At 43.3% G+C, this 20,140-nt stretch overlaps 1 protein-coding gene across 2 annotated transcripts in view; it reads right to left on the reverse strand.

The window, feature by feature from the left end:
• Positions 1–20,140, reverse strand: part of STAMBPL1 (STAM binding protein like 1) — a 107,489-nt gene that overhangs the window by 41,771 nt on the left and 45,578 nt on the right. The window lies entirely within an intron of this gene.

Raw genomic sequence — 20,140 nt, forward strand, 5'->3', positions numbered from 1 at the left:
GATAAATCTATTACCGGTATACGCCAGAGCATAGACTTATCTCCGTTATGAGGCTAGGCAAGTGCTAGCTACATTAAAGGGGAACTGAAGTAAGAGGTATACGGAGGCTGCCATATTTATTTCCTTTTAATCAATACCAGTTGCCTGGCAGCCCTGCTGGTCTATTTCTCTGCAGTAGTATCTGAATAACACCAGAAACAAGCATGCAGCTAGTCTTGTCAGATCTGACTTTAAAGTCTGAAACACCTGATCTGCTGCATTCTTGTTCAGGGGCTATGGCTAATAGTATTAGAGGCAGAGGTTCAGCAGGGCTGCCAGGCAACTGGTATTGCTTAAAAGGAAATAAACATGGCAGCCTCCATATACCTCTCACTACTGTTCCCATTTAAAGGGAACCTGAACTGAGCACAATTATTTAAAATAAATACAATGTACCTGCAAATGAATATTACGTACTTACCTCAATGTCAGTTTCTCTCAGAAGCTCACCAGTTTCTTCTTACAACAATTCCTTTCATTTCTGACAAGATTTCGTCAGAACTGAATTATATCAGTTGCTGTCAGTTATTTATGAGTTGCTCTCAGTTATAACTGAAAGGACAACTGATGAGCAAGGTAATGTCCATGTTTTCCTATGGCTCAAGTCGGTGACATATTACAGTTTACTATATGCATTAATGAAATGCGCAGAGCGCATCAATTCTGCCTAGAACTTTACAGCGTTCTTTATTTTTTGTTTACATTTAATGAGTTAATAAACCAAAGCTTTCCTATTGCAGTTGGAGCAGTGGGACTGCCAAGGCAGCTTTTCTTAAAAGTAATTAGAGGCTATACATTCTCTGTGAGGCTGTGCAAATACTAACAGGACAGGGATGCAAAGCTTAAAAAGGGCATCATTTCTCTCTGTGGGAGCTAATTATAGGACACCTGCAATGGCTTATAAAAACAAATTACCTACCTCAATAGTGGGATGCCTCTGAATGGTCCAGAGGGCTTCCCACATACTTCTATAGTTTACCGTACCAGCACTGGGACCCTCTATAGCTATTTAACAAAAGAAATTCAAATAGGTATCTACCTGCAGATTGGGCCTGTGCGAGTGCGGCCCTCCTATGTCCAGGAGAAGGAAGCACTCCTGCATGGAGGAAAGGCTAGGAAAAATGGACTGTTTAAAGTGTACCTGAGATCTAGGATACAAAAGTATTATACATACCTGGGGCTTCCTTCAGCCCCCTTTGCACCGATCGCTCATATGCCGTCTTCCTCCGTCTACTTGTTTGCCCGGTGGAAACCCTGTTAGCTTGGCCAGTCACCCCCCCCCACACACACACACACACACACACGCTCCCATGACCACCTTGCGCCTGTGCAGAATGCTCCCAGCCACAGGAGCAAGACAGGGGTACGCTCACGGGCGAACTGCGCATCAGCTGTGCGGCTGGGAAAGAGGGGGTTACTTACCCATAAGTCCGCGGCCCTCTATGCGTTCCAAACATCTTGCACGCGTCCTATTGGACGCATTGCAAGACTCACTACGCGCACTTCCTCCTTCAGGCTGGAAGGAGGAAGTACGCGTAGTGAGTCTTGCAACGCGTCCAATAGGACCCGTGCAAGCCGTTTAGAAGGCATAGAAGACCGCAGACTTATGGGTAAGTAACCCCCTCTCTCCCAGCCGTACAGCTGAGGCAATCAAGCCTCATTTTAATCATGGATTCGAATAGCTCACTACTCGTGAGCTCATCACTACGGGCCCATTTCCACTAGAGCGAATCTGCATGCGTTTCCTGCATGCAGATTCGCATAGACAATACAAGTGGATGGGCCTGTTTCCTGTGCAGAAAAAATCTGCATGGTAGACCCCACAGAATTCGCATACACAGTGTATTTATTAGGAAATTCGCATGCATTTTCGTATGCGAATTTTACCGCGAATTCGTGAGCTTATTCGCATAAAATCAATGTAAAAGCACACAGGCACTGACATGGTTAAAATCACATACTTACTAACATATGCGAAAACTCACAGTAAAATTTGCATACGCGTGCAAATGCATTTTGCGTTTTCCGCGACTAATTCGCACCGCACAAGTGGAAACGGGCCCTACCTGTAAGGAAAGCATTTATCAATATTCTTGTTAATCAGGATGTCATGACACATGTCCTATTACACTTTCTCCCGTTTTCTCCAGGGAGATGTTTTCAAACATCACCAATAAAACACAAGTGGACCTGAAGAAGGGAAAACAGAGAAATGCACCCTGTCTGTATTTAGAGAGTTTAGTCTGTCTAATTCCCCCTCATCTGTGAGCAGAGCCGGATTATCCGCCAGGCAACCTAGGCAGGTGCTTGGGGCCTAGTGGGTGTAAAGGGGCTCACCTGCCACCTTTCTTCCACCTCTCTCCACTTACGCTTACCAAAAGGACCATAAGGGGGCCCAAATCTACTACCTTACCTAGGGCCACAATACATCTTAATCCATCTCTGTCTGTAAGTAATCACCACCATAATTTGATCTCTCAGCTGTATCAGCTGACTGCCTCTGCAGAGCAACTAATTGTTAAACACAGGATGTTAAACCTCTGTCTACTTCCATGAAAGCAGGAAGTAGACACACTGCAGATTTATTGCAGGATTTTATCAGCTGTAACAAATAAATGTTTTCCGTTAAAGATTATTATGCTAATGCTAAAAAGTGATTTTAAACTGAGGACGAAAAATTATCTCCTAGAAGAAACTTCTAGGGGGTGGGGGGAGGAAGGGTCTGTGTGGCTGATATTGTGGTAAAACCCCTCCCACAGTGTGAGGTCATAGCCATGGTCCTGACTGTTTGCTGTCTGTGAACCTTGTTGCATTGTGGGAAATAATTGCTTTTTCCAACTGCAGAGCAAGCAATACCTCCGTCTGTGCATAGTAACGAACATTCCATACAGATCACCTGGCAGAACTAAAGAGGTCACCACCAGTGATACATTTCAGAATGTAAATCAGGGAGAGGAAAGATTTTACAATCTTTGGGCAAACACTGACTAAATAATCTATAAATGAATATATTGTAAAAAAAAAAAAAATAAGCAATTTTACTCATTATGTCATTTTCACTACATGTCCTCTTTAAGTGGTTTACATGGTCACCAAACTGTGCCATTTCCCTTGGTTGTCCTGTTTGACTCCATGCTATAGGACATATTAACAGGCCAAAACAAGTATTAATCCCTGGCTGATACGGCCATACTACGTCTTAATTTTTCAATCCAGATACAACAGAGCAGGAAGAGCTCTCACTAATGTAACTGTTCACAGAAACAAGAGGCGGACAGAAGCCGACGGCCGTCCCACGCATTGAGCAGCTTATTACAGAGGAGGAGGGGGGGGGGGGGTCTTTTCCATCATTATCCAGCAGGATATAGCAGCTCATTACCAGAAAGTCATCTGCATACATTAGTGATGGGCTCTAAACACAGGAACTACACAACAGGAACTACACAACAGAAAGATCATAATAGCTGGAGAGCAGATCCAATGGAATTTGCCTAAATTACACAAACTCCATAAAGGAGACACAATAAAATCTAGCAGTGTTACAAGCCATTATTACAAAGCTGGAACTACAAAACTAAAGGCTAGTACACACTAGCAATTTTGATTGACCAATGATTGCTTAATTTTACCACCTCCATGTAGTATGAGGGCCAAACAGATTTTCAATTCTATGAAGATTATATAGGTAAATGGTCATACTACATGGAGGTGGTAAAATTGAGCAATCATTGGTCAATCAAAATTGCTAGTGTGTACTACCCTTAAGAACTGAAAGTCAATTCACACAGCAGGCAGGGAAGCAGTGCTGGCCTGATCACATGCCTGGGTTGTTTTACCTGCCATGGATATAAGGGAAATAGGAATTGAATTATTATTGTTTATTTAGCATTTATATAGTGCCAACATCTTTCGCAGCGCTGTACAGAGTATACTGCTGTTGAAAACAAAGAAAACCCTGAGAATCCCCCCAATAGGAGATAGACTGGCCCAAGACCTGTCAGTTGTGACAGATTTTAACTGCCTACTTTTTCGCAATAGTTTTCCTTTCAAGGGGTTCTTTCGCGAAAAAAGTAGGCAGTTAAAAAATGTGACAGATGACAGGTTTTGGGCCAGTCCATCTTTTTAAGGGGGATTCTCAGTGCTTTCTTTGTTTTCAACAGCTTTGTTTTCAGTTGCAAAATCTAACTGACATAATAGTGTGCAAGTGATTAAGGAGGCCGGCTGGTATCTTGCTATTTTGGCAGTTAAACTGCTATGCAGGAAATGCTGTTGAAAACAAAGAAAGCACTGAGAATCCCCCTTAAAAAGATGGACTGGCTCAAAACCTGTCATCTGTCACATGTTTTAACTGCCTACTTTTTTCGCGAAAGAACCCCTTTAAGAATTCTGTTCAAAAAAATTCACTGACTTCATGCACTGAGTAATGTCAAACAAACAAACACAGAACATTTATATTGCGCTTTTCTCCTGGTGGACTCAAAGCGCCATTGTGGTTTTGTAACACACTTTTGTTTTCATATGCAATGCATTTTGATGCAGTGTTAGGAAGTCTTACTAAGTAGGTACTGACCCTAGTCAGGATTCAAACCCTGGTCTCCCACGTCAAGGAAGTACTGTAGGGGGTGGGGGAAAAAAAAAAAAAAAAGAGTTAAACTTACCTGGGGCTTCTAATGGTCCCCCTTTAAAGTCGAAAATTCCAGAAGTAAACCGGAGACGGGGACCAGAACATCGGTGAGTGGCTGCGTGGGAATAGGACGGTTGCAGGGGACCATTAGAAGCCCCAGGTAAGTACAACTTTTTTTCCCCTACCCCCTACAGTAGTCCTTTAACCATTACATTATCTATTCTAGATGTGGATGCAATGTATTTAAAGCTGGCCGTTCAAAAAGCACCTAGGCTAATGAAAGTCAATGGAGGTTGGAGCGACTGTGCTCCAATACAATTTATAAGATGGCTGCAAAATGTGTTTTCAATCACTCATACAAATCTATTTGGCAGCAATTTTACTAATCATAACCAAAAGAAGAAAAAAAAAAAAAAAAGAGGAAATGGTAAAAGCTGTACATATCGCCATTAAATTCAAAACTGCTAATTAAGAACGGGTCATTATTAACTTTCAACGAATTGAAGCAAGCATTCTCCCTCTCAAATAAAATGTTCTTTCGATACTTACAACTCCGACATGCCTTCTCGGCACAATTCCCCAATGGCGCCCCTACCCTAGAGGCCAATCACATGGAACAAATTCTTATGACACAAAACCTAGATAAACCCTTATCAGTAATTTATTCTGCTCTCCTACAGAGAAATAATGAAAAACTTCTCAGTTGTCAAGAAAAGTGGAACCAAGACATACCTGGCTTAGACAATACTGATTGGGAAGACATTCTAGATGACTATATCAAAATTCCTATTTCTGCTAGAGACAGATTAGTACAGGTCAAGTTTTTGCACAGAACCTATCTCACTCCTGAAAGAATGCATAAGATATGCGACTCACATAGTGCAATATGCCATAGATGCTCTACTGAGACTGGAACATTTTTTCATATGTTCTGGAGCTGTGATAAACTAAAACCATTTTGGAACGAAATATTTAATATCATAAATGACATTTTGGACTCCCAATTCATCTGTACACCCAAACTAGCACTGTTAGGACTATTTGATGAGCCCTCTTGCGGCAAGCACACCCAATACTTGATACGTATATTATGCTATTATGGCCGAAAGGAAATACTACGTGTATGGAAAGGAGATACCCTACCATCAATAAACTGCTGGAAACGTACAATAAACACAGCCCTTCTGCTATATCGAATGACTTACAAAAATCGTAATTGTCCGTAGCGATTTGATAAAATCTGGGCACCGTGGTATAATAATATTACAACTGCTGGGTCCAACCCTGATTGTTAACCGATTTAAAATACTTACTGCTGGTGACTGATCTTTGGGGGTGGTCCGGAGGCGGGTCCAAAAGCCATTCTCTTTCCCCTCTTCTCTTCTTCCTTCTCTTCTCTTTCCTATACCTTCTCCTTTCTCTCTTACACCTCTCTAGTCTTTTTTCCAGCGGCACTGGTTGGTACTGACATGTACATTATTATCCGTAACTACATGCAATCTTGATGTATCCATTTATACATATATTTACTATTATGTACAGCTGTTCATCTTCTAAACCATTTTATGTACATATAATATGATTATATGCTGTTGCCATGATGTTTTGTTATGCATTAACTTTCTCATACTGGAAAACAGTGCTGCCATTTCTGTATCTGTATCTATAGCTTGTTTACTTTTACAAAACAAAACTGATTTGTTAAAAAAAAAAAAAAATTGCCAGAAATCCCTTTGGAAAAACACTACTAAAATCACTACAAAAAGTGCTTAGTAATTGCGTTTTGCAATTTCTAGCGGGCCCCAGTTCTTATGTACCAATGCCTGTCCTTTTACATACCCATGCTTCTTACGCTGTATAGTGCCAAGGAATGAGATGGTGCTGTATAAATCATTCTATATGTGGTCACAAAACACACACACACATACAGTATGTCCACTCTATATTTTAGTGATTATGTTACATAAGCTGCATTAAAAATTCAGTGACCTGTAAATGTGACCTGGAGGGAAGTCTAAGTATACCTTTTAACTCTAATATGGATATTGTGTTGGCATGTTGAGGTCGCTGCTAGAAGGAACATGATGCTTAATAAATAAGAAAGCTTATTCACCCTTGGGCCTAATTTCTATTTAGGAATTCACTTTGGTTCATAATGTATTGAAATAAACTAAGCAGGATGTAACTGGCACAATAAAATCAAATAAGAGGCAATGCACACCATGTAAAACAGAGCTAGAGTCATGTTGTAAAAAAAAAAAAAAAAAAAGTAAATTAAAACTTTAAGGAAATAATAAGGGCTGATTCACATTTGGTGATTCTTCATCAATTTGGTGATTACCGGCGATCAGCAAAGCGCTGCTACTAATGTTCAGAAGACAGCAAGCAATGGGCAGCGCTCACAGGCTGCAAGTGAAGTGAAAGCTCCAGAGACATGCCCAGCCCCTTGGGGCTAAATACACACCCTGAATACAAATCAGATGCAAATCATGTGCTAACACTAATCTAAATTCTAAAATTTGAATGCAAGCTGACACCCCTGGAGGCAGCTAGCCTGAAGTATACTTAAGTTTTGTACAGCAGAGGGAAATGGCAGCGCTTCCAAACAGACGCTGCACCTGAATTGACTACCTGCACAGGTATGCAGAGCTCAAATAACGGGCAGGTTACACACCTTGCATTCAAAACAGGTACAGTAAAGGGGGGCGTTAGCTTCAGCATAAGTTGTGCACAAATTATCCCTGTTATGTTTGGAAGCGCTGCCATTTCCCTCTGCTGTACAAAACTTAAGTATACTTCAGGCTAGCTGCCTCCAGGGGTGTCAGCTTGCATTCAAATTTTAGAATTTAGATTAGTGTTAGCACATGATTTGCATCTGATTTGTATTCAGGGTGTGTATTTAGCCCCAAGGGGCTGGGCATGTCTCTGGAGCTTTCACTTCACTTGCAGCCTGTGAGCGCTGCCCATTGCTTGCTGTCTTCTGAACAAATGTGTATACCATTTATGGCTAGCTGCACCAGGTAAGGATTATGATTTTAATTTTAGACTAGCTAGGGTTCACTGTTGGATATGTTTCACTGTTGAATATGTTTCACTGTTACATTAGTTTGAGGTTTTAACCTTTTTTTTTTCTTTTTTTTGGACAATTTTCATTGTTTGAACATGCTTCACTTTTTTATATGTTTCACTGCTAGATTAGTGGTTAGTTTCTCTCCTATGGGGCACGTCACCGCCGTTGGAGAGTCTATTAGGGATCATTTGTGCACAACTTATGCTGAAGCTAACGCCCCCCTTTACTGTACCTGTTTTGAATGCAAGGTGTGTAACCTGCCCGTTATTTGAGCTCTGCATACCTGTGCAGGTAGTCAATTCAGGTGCAGCGTCTGTTTGGAAGCGCTGCCATTTCCCTCTGCTGCTACTAATGTACTATGGATACATTCACACTGCAGCGTTTGCGTTTTATTGCAAATGCGCTGCATGCAGAGTTTCGGGGGCGATTGCGGGCTACCGGCGCTCCAAGCTCCGATTGTAAACTAGCCCTAAGATATCCATCCATGGACGGTAACCGATTTATATAACTTACTATAAACAAGCTGCTGATGCATTTGCTGAATAAGGTCAAAGGGTAAGCGCAATGACTGCAGTCATCACTATAAAGATCTTAGCCAGGTGCTCTACCTGGCTAATTTTGGTGTGCACCCGGCTGTCATTGGCTCACCTCCTCATCCTCCTCCTGTGCTGTAAGCAGAGTTGAGCTGGCCCTGCATTCTCCCCTCGCGCCCCACCTGGTTACTTTTCATGCCTTCTGGGGGAAATTGGGGGAGAACACTGGTGTGGATAATCCCTCCCCTGCATACACTGACACACACACTTAGGCCCAGTGCACACCGAGCGGTTTTTGGAGCGATCCGCCGGCCGCATCCGCCTCTAAAAACGCTTGTCTAATGTATTGCAATGGGATGGTGCACACCGGCGGTTTGCGGTTTTTGCCAAGCCGCAAACGCACCTCCTGCTGCGCGTTTGCGGTTTTCGGAAGCGTTTCGTCCTCAATGTAAAGTATAGGAAACACGCAAACCGCTCTGAAAAATGCTAGTTCAGAGCGGTTTGCCAGGCATTTTTGTTACAGTAGCTGTTCAGTAACAGCTTTTACTGTAACAATATGTGTAATCTGCTACACAAAAACGCACGCAAAACCGCTAGGTATGTTTAGAAAACCTCTCTAAACATACCTAGAATCGCTCTGAAATCAGCTCCCAAAACCGCTAGCGTATTGCGGATCTGCTAGCGGTTTTGGTGTGCACTGGGCCATACACACAATTTTGTCCTAACAAATAGGCCACACCTATGACCGGCTGATTGGGCAACCTCCAATGGGCCGGCATGCAGAGCACCAATTTGTCAATATCGATGGGTGCAGCGAGCACATATGAGTGTGCTTTAGCATGCACTGCTACCTGTCCTTATTCTGGCTTGCTTCCTCTGGTGTCCCTTGAAGTTTCTGAACTAACCAACAGAGATCCAGGCTTACTGTCATGTGACCACAATGAGCATGGAACTCTATTGGCCAGTTTGTAAATCTGCAGGGGCCACCAGAGGTAGCAAGCCGGAGCAAGGACAGGTAGTTATACATGCTGAAGCACACTCCCCGGTATATCCCCTGGGGAGAGGGCGACTCCCCCACTTTACACCCAAAATGTGGGTGTCAAAAAACACAGCCTATCCATGGTGAGTCCGAGATGTAGGCTGTCGAACAACTGCTGTGCCATATGGGATCCCGCTTGCTAAAAGTGTCAAAATGCTAAACACAAATACGCGTGTGCGTCGGGTGCATGCGGCGGCGAAAAACACAGACCCTAGAGCTTGTTCTTAAACGGGCTTGGGTCTGCTAGTATATATATATATAATATTAAATGCTAAATTCAGTCTCAATTTATATTTCTTGATACTGTGCTGCTCACACCAATAACATCCACTCCATTCCAGGAATACGAGACACCAACCTACTCAACATGTCCCAACAGGTGAAGGTTCCAGGCAGGTTGAAGCATAGATGTCAGCTTCAGTGATCACAGAACAGCTAATCATATGGCACACAGGTTGCAAAACACAAGCCTGCCATTGTCCTGGGTAACAACCCCAGTCTGCAGGAGTGCAAATACAGAACAAACTCTTTATGGCACTCCTCAAAAAACACAAGTGGACACCTTATAACACTGAGCAGGTTGATGAATAACTCTAGCAAATGAAGTCAATTAATGAGGTTTTATTGCTTCATGTTTAATTATTAACTGAGAAAGAACTTCTGCATTTATGGGTTGATTGCCATGACTTCCTGTGACAAGCCTACAAGAATTGCAGCCTTTTCACATCATTTGAAGGCTGTGCAGACATATCTTGCATTCCATAAGGACATAGCCCCACTGCGAATGCTGGGCACTGTAGTTCACATAGAGGTTGCCTTACAGCTCATTTAGACTAGGGGCAATTTGCAGCATTTCCCCGTATGCTACTTCCTGCCGGCTGCCGTCCGATTTGCATGTGGGGGGGGGGAGGGGGGAAGCAGACGGAATGTAGCAACAAAAAAACTAAAAGTTAGAGTGATTCGGATGCCTTCTCGCATCACATCAGGTGCTGGCTGAAGTGAAATTGGGCCCTAAAACTGAATAGACACAGGACTGTCTTAAGATGCTTATACACCTTCAATAAGTGTTGCCCTTAATAAGACACTGCTCCACCACAATGTCAAAGGATTCCTCCTCTGGTTTGCAGGTGGCGTCATGTCATAGAAGCTGGCGTGCAGTAAGGCAGGGTTCACACTTATTGCGAAAAAATGAACTTTATGTTAAAATTTGCGTTCATATGCAAATGTTCTCTCACTTTTTTATTTTACCGCAACTAATGAAAGTCAGTGGGAATTTACATGCAGTGTGCAGTTTTATGCTTTTAAGTTTCTTCGGACATGTGCAAACACAAATGCAATTGTAATGATCTGCTCAGCTGCCTGTGCAGGCAGGCAGCTTTTTGACCATTGTTTAGGTTTGCATGCTGCAGGACTCTGGAAAGGAGAGCTTCTGTCAGTTTTGCAGCTGGTGCTTGCTGAGGAATTTGCATACGTTGTCATTCAAATTGCCTGGCCACATTCATTGGAGGCGTGTACTATAAGTACTATGTGTTTCCCACAATGCTTGGCTGGTCACAAGGATTCCTTCCTGTGAAACACTCCTGGAGGAGTGTCAGCCTTGCTCTTTGTTTAAAGATCAGCTTAGAGTAATCCCTGGAAACTGCACTGGGCATGTTTCCTTAGTGCAGTTAGGATTGCTTATCTGTTTTGTTTGTCTGTTGCGATTGTCCTGTCCCAGCGGTGGTCGACAGGAAATCGTTCTGTGTGTCTGGGTGCTAACCGGAACAGCGGTTGTTACTGGTAGCCCCTTCTGATCTGTACCTGGATCGCACTAGCATCCTGCGCTAGTGCTGTGGATCCTTCTGGTCTGCTACTCTGTTCTGTCTGCCTGGATCGCACTCGCTTCGCGCTAGTGCTGTGGATTCTTCTGTTCTGTCTACCTGGATCGCACTGGCATCCTGCGCTAGTGCTGTGGATCCTTGTGTTCTGTCTTCCTGGATCGCGCTAGCCACTTTCGCTAGTGCTGTGGATCCTATCTCTCGCTTGTCCCTGTTTTCGTGTGTCTGTCTTGTCTGCTACGAACGCTTGCTGGAGGCTCGGTGAGGTAACCGTTAAGCAAGCGTTCGCGTCCTGTGTTTCATGTTTGTCTGTCGATGGTTAGTTAGGCGTGCTTGTCTCTATTGTGCTTATCACGTGGAGACCGCGCATAAACGCGTGCACTGTTGCGAATGAGTGCAGTGTTCGCGTTTAGCTAGCGTTTGTTATTTTCCGTATCTCCTCATTGTATGATTTGCTGTGCCTTTGCTACTCTCGTGCTCTGCCTTGCTATAACCTTGTGTCACGTCTGGCGATCGCACATCTCGCGATCGCGTTCCTACTTCTTATCTGCTGTGGTGTGTGCACCGTCGCGGGTTGACGACTAGTTTGGTGCACACACATACAACCTGTCCCTTTGCTCGTTCTCATTCGCAATCGCTTCTCTTGCGATTGCGTTCTGCGCTTCGTACAATTCCTGTCTGGCATTTGTGGAGGTACAGAGGATTAGTTCCTCTGCACTCCACAACGCCATCTGCCGACAGGAATTTCCCTCTACGGGTGCGTAGCACCTTTTGCTGGGTTCCTGCAATTATACGCTTGTGGAGGATTTCCGCCGTATCAGCGCACGCGTTGTGCGCTGATCACGGAGGAAGTTCCGCAATTGTTACAGCAATTTGGCAAATTTTAGTAGAAGTCCAATTCTCCATTGACACTCAATAGTCCAAGTGTGAACACTGCCCTACTCTGCTTGACTTTAAGAGGTGTAGCTTTTGCTGCATCTTGTTCTATTTCAATCATATTTGTCCTGCGAACTATAGGCTCTGGATGGCTCTCTGATATACCACAGATCAGCTGTTTGCCTCTGACGAAGCAGCCTGAGAGCTGCGACGTGCGTTAGGCCACAAATCATTTTGAATTTTGAAATAATTTTGAAGTACTGTCATTGTATAAACATATACCTACCTATACAAGGGGCATTTGCCACGCAAGGTATTCTGCCTGTGTAATTTAACTTGCATACATCGGGTTAACCTCTATCCTCCATGGACCGCTTGCCACATGACTGCAGAACGCTGGTAAGGCCCCGTTCAGTGGTGTGGTGTTAACGGCCACTTTGTAATGCCGCTTACTGCACTGCAATGCTCCTCCCATCTGTTATTCACAGTGCGGAGGGTCGCGGTATGGTAACACAGTGCAAGCAGTGAGTTACTGCTAAATGCGCGTGCTAACAGGTACAGTGAAGCATACTTTTCATTGACTGTATACTTCGCTATATGCAGCGCAACGTGGTTATAACTTGCGGAACGACTTTTCTGTTCTGTTGCATTTGTTACACAGAAAACACAACGCAATGCCCCACTGTGAACGTGGTCTAACTGTTCAGCACCATTAGACTGAAGCCTCCCTTTCCCAATCTCATTTCCTCCAACCCATAGGCAGGGAGTGAGATGCTACAATATAGGGGTCGAAAACCTTGTAAAAAGGATAGGATAAAGGTTAATCTTTATTATTACCTGTGGAGAAATAATCCTTAATGGATTAACTGAAAACAGCTGTTATTCTAGATCTAGACAACCCTTGTATTTTTTTTTATTCCAAGATATCTTTAACCATTCCCACTTTTGAGCCTCTTCGGAGTTCCAACAAAAGCAAAGCAAGCGACGTTCACCTGGATTGATAGCCATAAAGTGCTTTATTAAGTATCACAGTACGTAATGCACAATAGTTTGGTGCGAGTGACCCATATAAAGAGCACTATGGCTATAAATCTAGGTGGACACCCTGACGTCACTGGTTTTTATGGATTATTGACTCATGGTGGATCTGGGTGTCTTTGACTAACTGGTAAGAATTATTGGATGGAAGTGCACAGCTGAAACTACTATTTGGGTTCCAATCCAAGGCCATTTTTTCCTATGGCTCTATTTGGTTTGTAGAGTATGTTCTACTAAGGCCCAGTTCTCCTGAATCTTGGTGTCTATGATCTGTTGATTTGTCATTCGCAACAAGCCTTGATCAGTGAAAATATCTGGCCACTCAGTGGAGACATGGATTTATGAATGCCTGTAATTGGGAGCCAATATTCTTGGTAACCTTCCATCTGCCACATGAATATATACTGTATGCATTCATAATTTTATGTTAGTGTTCACCACATATCTTAATCCTTACACTGCCTTCACTGTTTTAAATTCACTCTCAAATTTTTAGATTAGAGTTAGCACATAATTTTGCATCTGTTTTGCATTAGAGGCATGTATTCAGCCCTAGGGGGCTCTGCATTGCCGCTGATGGCTTACAATTCAGGTGCATCCTTGAGCGCTTATCATTTGTCTGTTTTGTTTGTCTTATGAAATGTGTATACCATTTATGAATAGCAGCACGAGGAATTATGTTTTTATTGCTAGGTTAGAGGTAGGTCTTCCCCAAGGGGGTACGTCACCGCCGTGGGGAAGTCTATTAGGTCATAATTTGTGCACTAATTATCACTGAAGCTAACACCCCCCCTTGGTCTATAGTGATGCAGGGTGTGTAATATAGTCCAGTCTCTGGAGCTCTGCCCACTGATGCAGCTTAATCACTAATTCCCCCTCCCTCTCTTTGCCTGCAGTGTATGCTGGGTGTGTAATTTAGTCCAGTTTCTGGAGCTCTGCTCACCATTGCAGTTAAATCCTTCAGGTATGAGGTTGTTTGAAAGCGCTGCCATGTCTCCCACTGTGCAAACTTAAATGTAAGTATACTATTGGCTAGCTGCCTTCACTGTTTTAAATTCACTCTCAAATTTTTAGATTAGAGTTAGCACATAATTTTGCATCTGTTTTGCATTAGAGGCATGTATTCAGCCCTAGGGGGCTCTGCATTGCCGCTGATGGCTTACAATTCAGGTGCATCCTTGAGCGCTTATCATTTGTCTGTTTTGTTTGTCTTATGAAATGTGTATACCATTTATGAATAGCAGCACGAGGAATTATGTTTTTATTGCTAGGTTAGAGGTAGGTCTTCCCCAAGGGGGTACGTCACCGCCGTGGGGAAGTCTATTAGGTCATAATTTGTGCACTAATTATCACTGAAGCTAACACCCCCCCTTGGTCTATAGTGATGCAGGGTGTGTAATATAGTCCAGTCTCTGGAGCTCTGCCCACTGATGCAGCTTAATCACTAATTCCCCCTCCCTCTCTTTGCCTGCAGTGTATGCTGGGTGTGTAATTTAGTCCAGTTTCTGGAGCTCTGCTCACCATTGCAGTTAAATCCTTCAGGTATGAGGTTGTTTGAAAGCGCTGCCATGTCTCCCACTGTGCAAACTTAAATGTAAGTATACTATTGGCTAGCTGCCTTCACTGTTTTAAATTCACTCTCAAATTTTTAGATTAGAGTTAGCACATCATTTTGCATCTGTTTTGCATTAGAGGCATGTATTCAGCCCTAGGGGGCTCTGCATTGCCGCTGATGGCTTACAATTCAGGTGCATCCTTGAGCGCTTATCATTTGTCTGTTTTGTTTGTCTTATGAAATGTGTATACCATTTATGAATAGCAGCACGAGGAATTATGTTTTTATTGCTAGGTTAGAGGTAGGTCTTCCCCAAGGGGGTACGTCACCGCCGTGGGGAAGTCTATTAGGTCATAATTTGTGCACTAATTATCACTGAAGCTAACACCCCCCCTTGGTCTATAGTGATGCAGGGTGTGTAATATAGTCCAGTCTCTGGAGCTCTGCCCACTGATGCAGCTTAATCACTAATTCCCCCTCCCTCTCTTTGCCTGCAGTGTATGCTGGGTGTGTAATTTAGTCCAGTTTCTGGAGCTCTGCTCACCATTGCAGTTAAATCCTTCAGGTATGAGGTTGTTTGAAAGCGCTGCCATGTCTCCCACTGTGCAAACTTAAATGTAAGTATACTATTGGCTAGCTGCCTTCACTGTTTTAAATTCACTCTCAAATTTTTAGATTAGAGTTAGCACATAATTTTGCATCTGTTTTGCATTAGAGGCATGTATTCAGCCCTAGGGGGCTCTGCATTGCCGCTGATGGCTTACAATTCAGGTGCATCCTTGAGCGCTTATCATTTGTCTGTTTTGTTTGTCTTATGAAATGTGTATACCATTTATGAATAGCAGCACGAGGAATTATGTTTTTATTGCTAGGTTAGAGGTAGGTCTTCCCCAAGGGGGTACGTCACCGCCGTGGGGAAGTCTATTAGGTCATAATTTGTGCACTAATTATCACTGAAGCTAACACCCCCCCCTTGGTCTATAGTGATGCAGGGTGTGTAATATAGTCCAGTCTCTGGAGCTCTGCCCACTGATGCAGCTTAATCACTAATTCCCCCTCCCTCTCTTTGCCTGCAGTGTATGCTGGGTGTGTAATTTAGTCCAGTTTCTGGAGCTCTGCTCACCATTGCAGTTAAATCCTTCAGGTATGAGGTTGTTTGAAAGCGCTGCCATGTCTCCCACTGTGCAAACTTAAATGTAAGTATACTATTGGCTAGCTGCCTTCACTGTTTTAAATTCACTCTCAAATTTTTAGATTAGAGTTAGCACATAATTTTGCATCTGTTTTGCATTAGAGGCATGTATTCAGCCCTAGGGGGCTCTGCATTGCCGCTGATGGCTTACAATTCAGGTGCATCCTTGAGCGCTTATCATTTGTCTGTTTTGTTTGTCTTATGAAATGTGTATACCATTTATGAATAGCAGCACGAGGAATTATGTTTTTATTGCTAGGTTAGAGGTAGGTCTTCCCCAAGGGGGTACGTCACCGCCGTGGGGAAGTCTATTAGGTCATAATTTGTGCACTAATTATCACTGAAGCTAACACCCCCCCTTGGTCTATAGTGATGCAGGGTGTGTAATATAGTCCAGTCTCTGGAGCTCTGCCCACTGATGCAGCTTAATCACTAATTCCCCCTCCCTCTCTTTGCCTGCAGTGTATGCTGGGTGTGTAATTTAGTCCAGTTTCTGGAGCTCTGCTCACCATTGCAGTTAAATCCTTCAGGTATGAGGTTGTTTGAAAGCGCTGCCATGTCTCCCACTGTGCAAACTTAAATGTAAGTATACTATTGGCTAGCTGCCTTCACTGTTTTAAATTCACTCTCAAATTTTTAGATTAGAGTTAGCACATAATTTTGCATCTGTTTTGCATTAGAGGCATGTATTCAGCCCTAGGGGGCTCTGCATTGCCGCTGATGGCTTACAATTCAGGTGCATCCTTGAGCGCTTATCATTTGTCTGTTTTGTTTGTCTTATGAAATGTGTATACCATTTATGAATAGCAGCACGAGGAATTATGTTTTTATTGCTAGGTTAGAGGTAGGTCTTCCCCAAGGGGGTACGTCACCGCCGTGGGGAAGTCTATTAGGTCATAATTTGTGCACTAATTATCACTGAAGCTAACACCCCCCCTTGGTCTATAGTGATGCAGGGTGTGTAATATAGTCCAGTCTCTGGAGCTCTGCCCACTGATGCAGCTTAATCACTAATTCCCCCTCCCTCTCTTTGCCTGCAGTGTATGCTGGGTGTGTAATTTAGTCCAGTTTCTGGAGCTCTGCTCACCATTGCAGTTAAATCCTTCAGGTATGAGGTTGATTGAAAGCGCTGCCATGTCTCCCACTGTGCAAACTTAAATGTAAGTATACTATTGGCTAGCTGCCTTCACTGTTTTAAATTCACTCTCAAATTTTTAGATTAGAGTTAGCACATAATTTTGCATCTGTTTTGCATTAGAGGCATGTATTCAGCCCTAGGGGGCTCTGCATTGCCGCTGATGGCTTACAATTCAGGTGCATCCTTGAGCGCTTATCATTTGTCTGTTTTGTTTGTCTTATGAAATGTGTATACCATTTATGAATAGCAGCACGAGGAATTATGTTTTTATTGCTAGGTTAGAGGTAGGTCTTCCCCAAGGGGGTACGTCACCGCCGTGGGGAAGTCTATTAGGTCATAATTTGTGCACTAATTATCACTGAAGCTAACACCCCCCCTTGGTCTATAGTGATGCAGGGTGTGTAATATAGTCCAGTCTCTGGAGCTCTGCCCACTGATGCAGCTTAAAGGGGAACTGAAGAGAGAGGTATATGGAGGCTGTCATGTTTATTTCCTTTTAGACAATACCAGTTGCCTGGCAGCCCTGCTGATCCTCTGTCTCTAATACTATTAGCCATAGCCCCTGAACAAGCATGCAGCAGATCAGGTGTTTCAGTGGTTCAGACTTATAAGTCTGATCTGACAAGACTAGCTGCATGCTTGTTTCTGGTTTTAATCAGATACTACTGCAGAGAAATAGACCAGCAGGGCTGCCAGGCAACTGGTATTGATTAAAAGGAAATAAACAGGACAGCCTCCATATACCTCTTTCTTCAGTTCCCCTTTAATCACTAATTCCCCCTCCCTCTCTTTGCCTGCAGTGTATGCTGGGTGTGTAATTTAGTCCAGTTTCTGGAGCTCTGCTCACCATTGCAGTTAAATCCTTCAGGTATGAGGTTGTTTGAAAGCGCTGCCATGTCTCCCACTGTGCAAACTTAAATGTAAGTATACTATTGGCTAGCTGCCTTCACTGTTTTAAATTCACTCTCAAATTTTTAGATTAGAGTTAGCACATAATTTTGCATCTGTTTTGCATTAGAGGCATGTATTCAGCCCTAGGGGGCTCTGCATTGCCGCTGATGGCTTACAATTCAGGTGCATCCTTGAGCGCTTATCATTTGTCTGTTTTGTTTGTCTTATGAAATGTGTATACCATTTATGAATAGCAGCACGAGGAATTATGTTTTTATTGCTAGGTTAGAGGTAGGTCTTCCCCAAGGGGGTACGTCACCGCCGTGGGGAAGTCTATTAGGTCATAATTTGTGCACTAATTATCACTGAAGCTAACACCCCCCCTTGGTCTATAGTGATGCAGGGTGTGTAATATAGTCCAGTCTCTGGAGCTCTGCCCACTGATGCAGCTTAATCACTAATTCCCCCTCCCTCTCTTTGCCTGCAGTGTATGCTGGGTGTGTAATTTAGTCCAGTTTCTAGAGCTCTGCTCACCATTGCAGTTAAATCCTTCAGGTATGAGGTTGTTTGAAAGCGCTGCCATGTCTCCCACTGTGCAAACTTAAATGTAAGTATACTATTGGCTAGCTGCCTTCACTGTTTTAAATTCACTCTCAAATTTTTAGATTAGAGTTAGCACATAATTTTGCATCTGTTTTGCATTAGAGGCATGTATTCAGCCCTAGGGGGCTCTGCATTGCCGCTGATGGCTTACAATTCAGGTGCATCCTTGAGCGCTTATCATTTGTCTGTTTTGTTAATCCTTACACTAACCTAATCCAAACAGAACCCCTGACTGTTCACCCTCACAATTTCTAAAACGAACTTATTGGATGAACTATTGTTAACTTGAACCTGACAGTCCTGATACTGCTACTTAACTCTCACCAAAAAACACTACAGTAACCTTGGCTTTCAGCAAAAGCTCAAGGGCTCATCTCCACTAGGGCTGATTTGCTGCATTTCCCCACATATGAATTTGGATGGATAAATGCAGCCTAGTGAAATCAATAGACTGCCTTCCAATTCGCATGTGGGGGAAACGGACGGCATACTGTAAAGAATTTGGATGCGTTTTTTACATCACAGCAAGTTGCTAGAGTGGAAACATCCCCTAGCCCTAAGCTGCTCTAAACTTCCAAACAGACAAATACAATGATACTTTACTATCCAGTGGACTACGGACTTCACTTTATGAAACATTGGTTGAAAAAACATTTCAGCACATTAAGAGAATCAAACTGGACGCATCCTTGTTTTCACGGATCAGTGTGCACATTAAAATAGACCTGAACTCTTGCATAGGACAGAAGGAAAACAGAGAAATGCAACCTTTATGTATTTAGAGAGTTTAGCCAGTCCAATCCCCCCTCAATTGTGACTAAGTACAACTGTAATTTGATCTCTCAGCTTTCTGCCTCAGCCGAGCAGCTAATTTGTAAACACACAATGTTAACCCTATGTCTGCTTCCGTGAAAACAAGAAGTAGAAACACTGAGTTCAGTCCCGCTTTAAAGATCAGTGCGGCTAATAAAGAAAGCCAAGAAAGGGATCGGGTATTTAGATTTTGCTTTCAGCTTCAAGCAGCTGCCAGGAATCAGGTACCAGTTCTTGCCAAGTGCTCACATTTCCATTCTGTCACACAATTCAGGCATCAAAGGAACCCTCCAGACACCACTGCAAGCGTGCCCGGCCTTCATAGCCTACTTAGGCTCCATAGAGCTCTTCATTCATCTTCTGAAAATGTGGATACCGATATTTAATGGTGAAATCTATTGTAAATATGTCTGCAGTGTGTGGGCAGGAAATAGATCCCTCTGCGATCAAATCTAATCAGAGAGAGATCTAATTGGCAATCTCATCTGGTGGCCATCCTCTAATTATGTATGGCCATCATATTTGTTTTTCATGCCGATTTAGGCCCCGTTTACATCACAAACGCAGATGGCAATGCGTGCGGAACGCAACGTGTACGAACGCACGCCATCCGCGTTTTTGTGCGTTGCGTGGCTGATCCCATCACTGCAAAGTGAATGGGACAGCCACGCGTTTTTACAAAAAATGCGTGCAGCATGCGTTCCCGGACCGCACAGGTCCAGAACGCATGCAGTGTGAACATCAGACATTGCACTCTATGCAATGTCTGATGTCGTGCGTGTCGGCCACCTGCACGCAGTTCCAAAACGCGGCTGGAAACACTTGCAGTGTGAACGGGGCCTTACAGAGGGTGTTAAATTAACAACATGTTAATTAAAATGATGACTAAAGAGATAACAAGTTATAAAATAC

The sequence above is a fragment of the Hyperolius riggenbachi genome, chromosome 10 (assembly GCF_040937935.1).
Source record: "Hyperolius riggenbachi isolate aHypRig1 chromosome 10, aHypRig1.pri, whole genome shotgun sequence".
NCBI lineage: Eukaryota > Metazoa > Chordata > Amphibia > Anura > Hyperoliidae > Hyperolius > Hyperolius riggenbachi.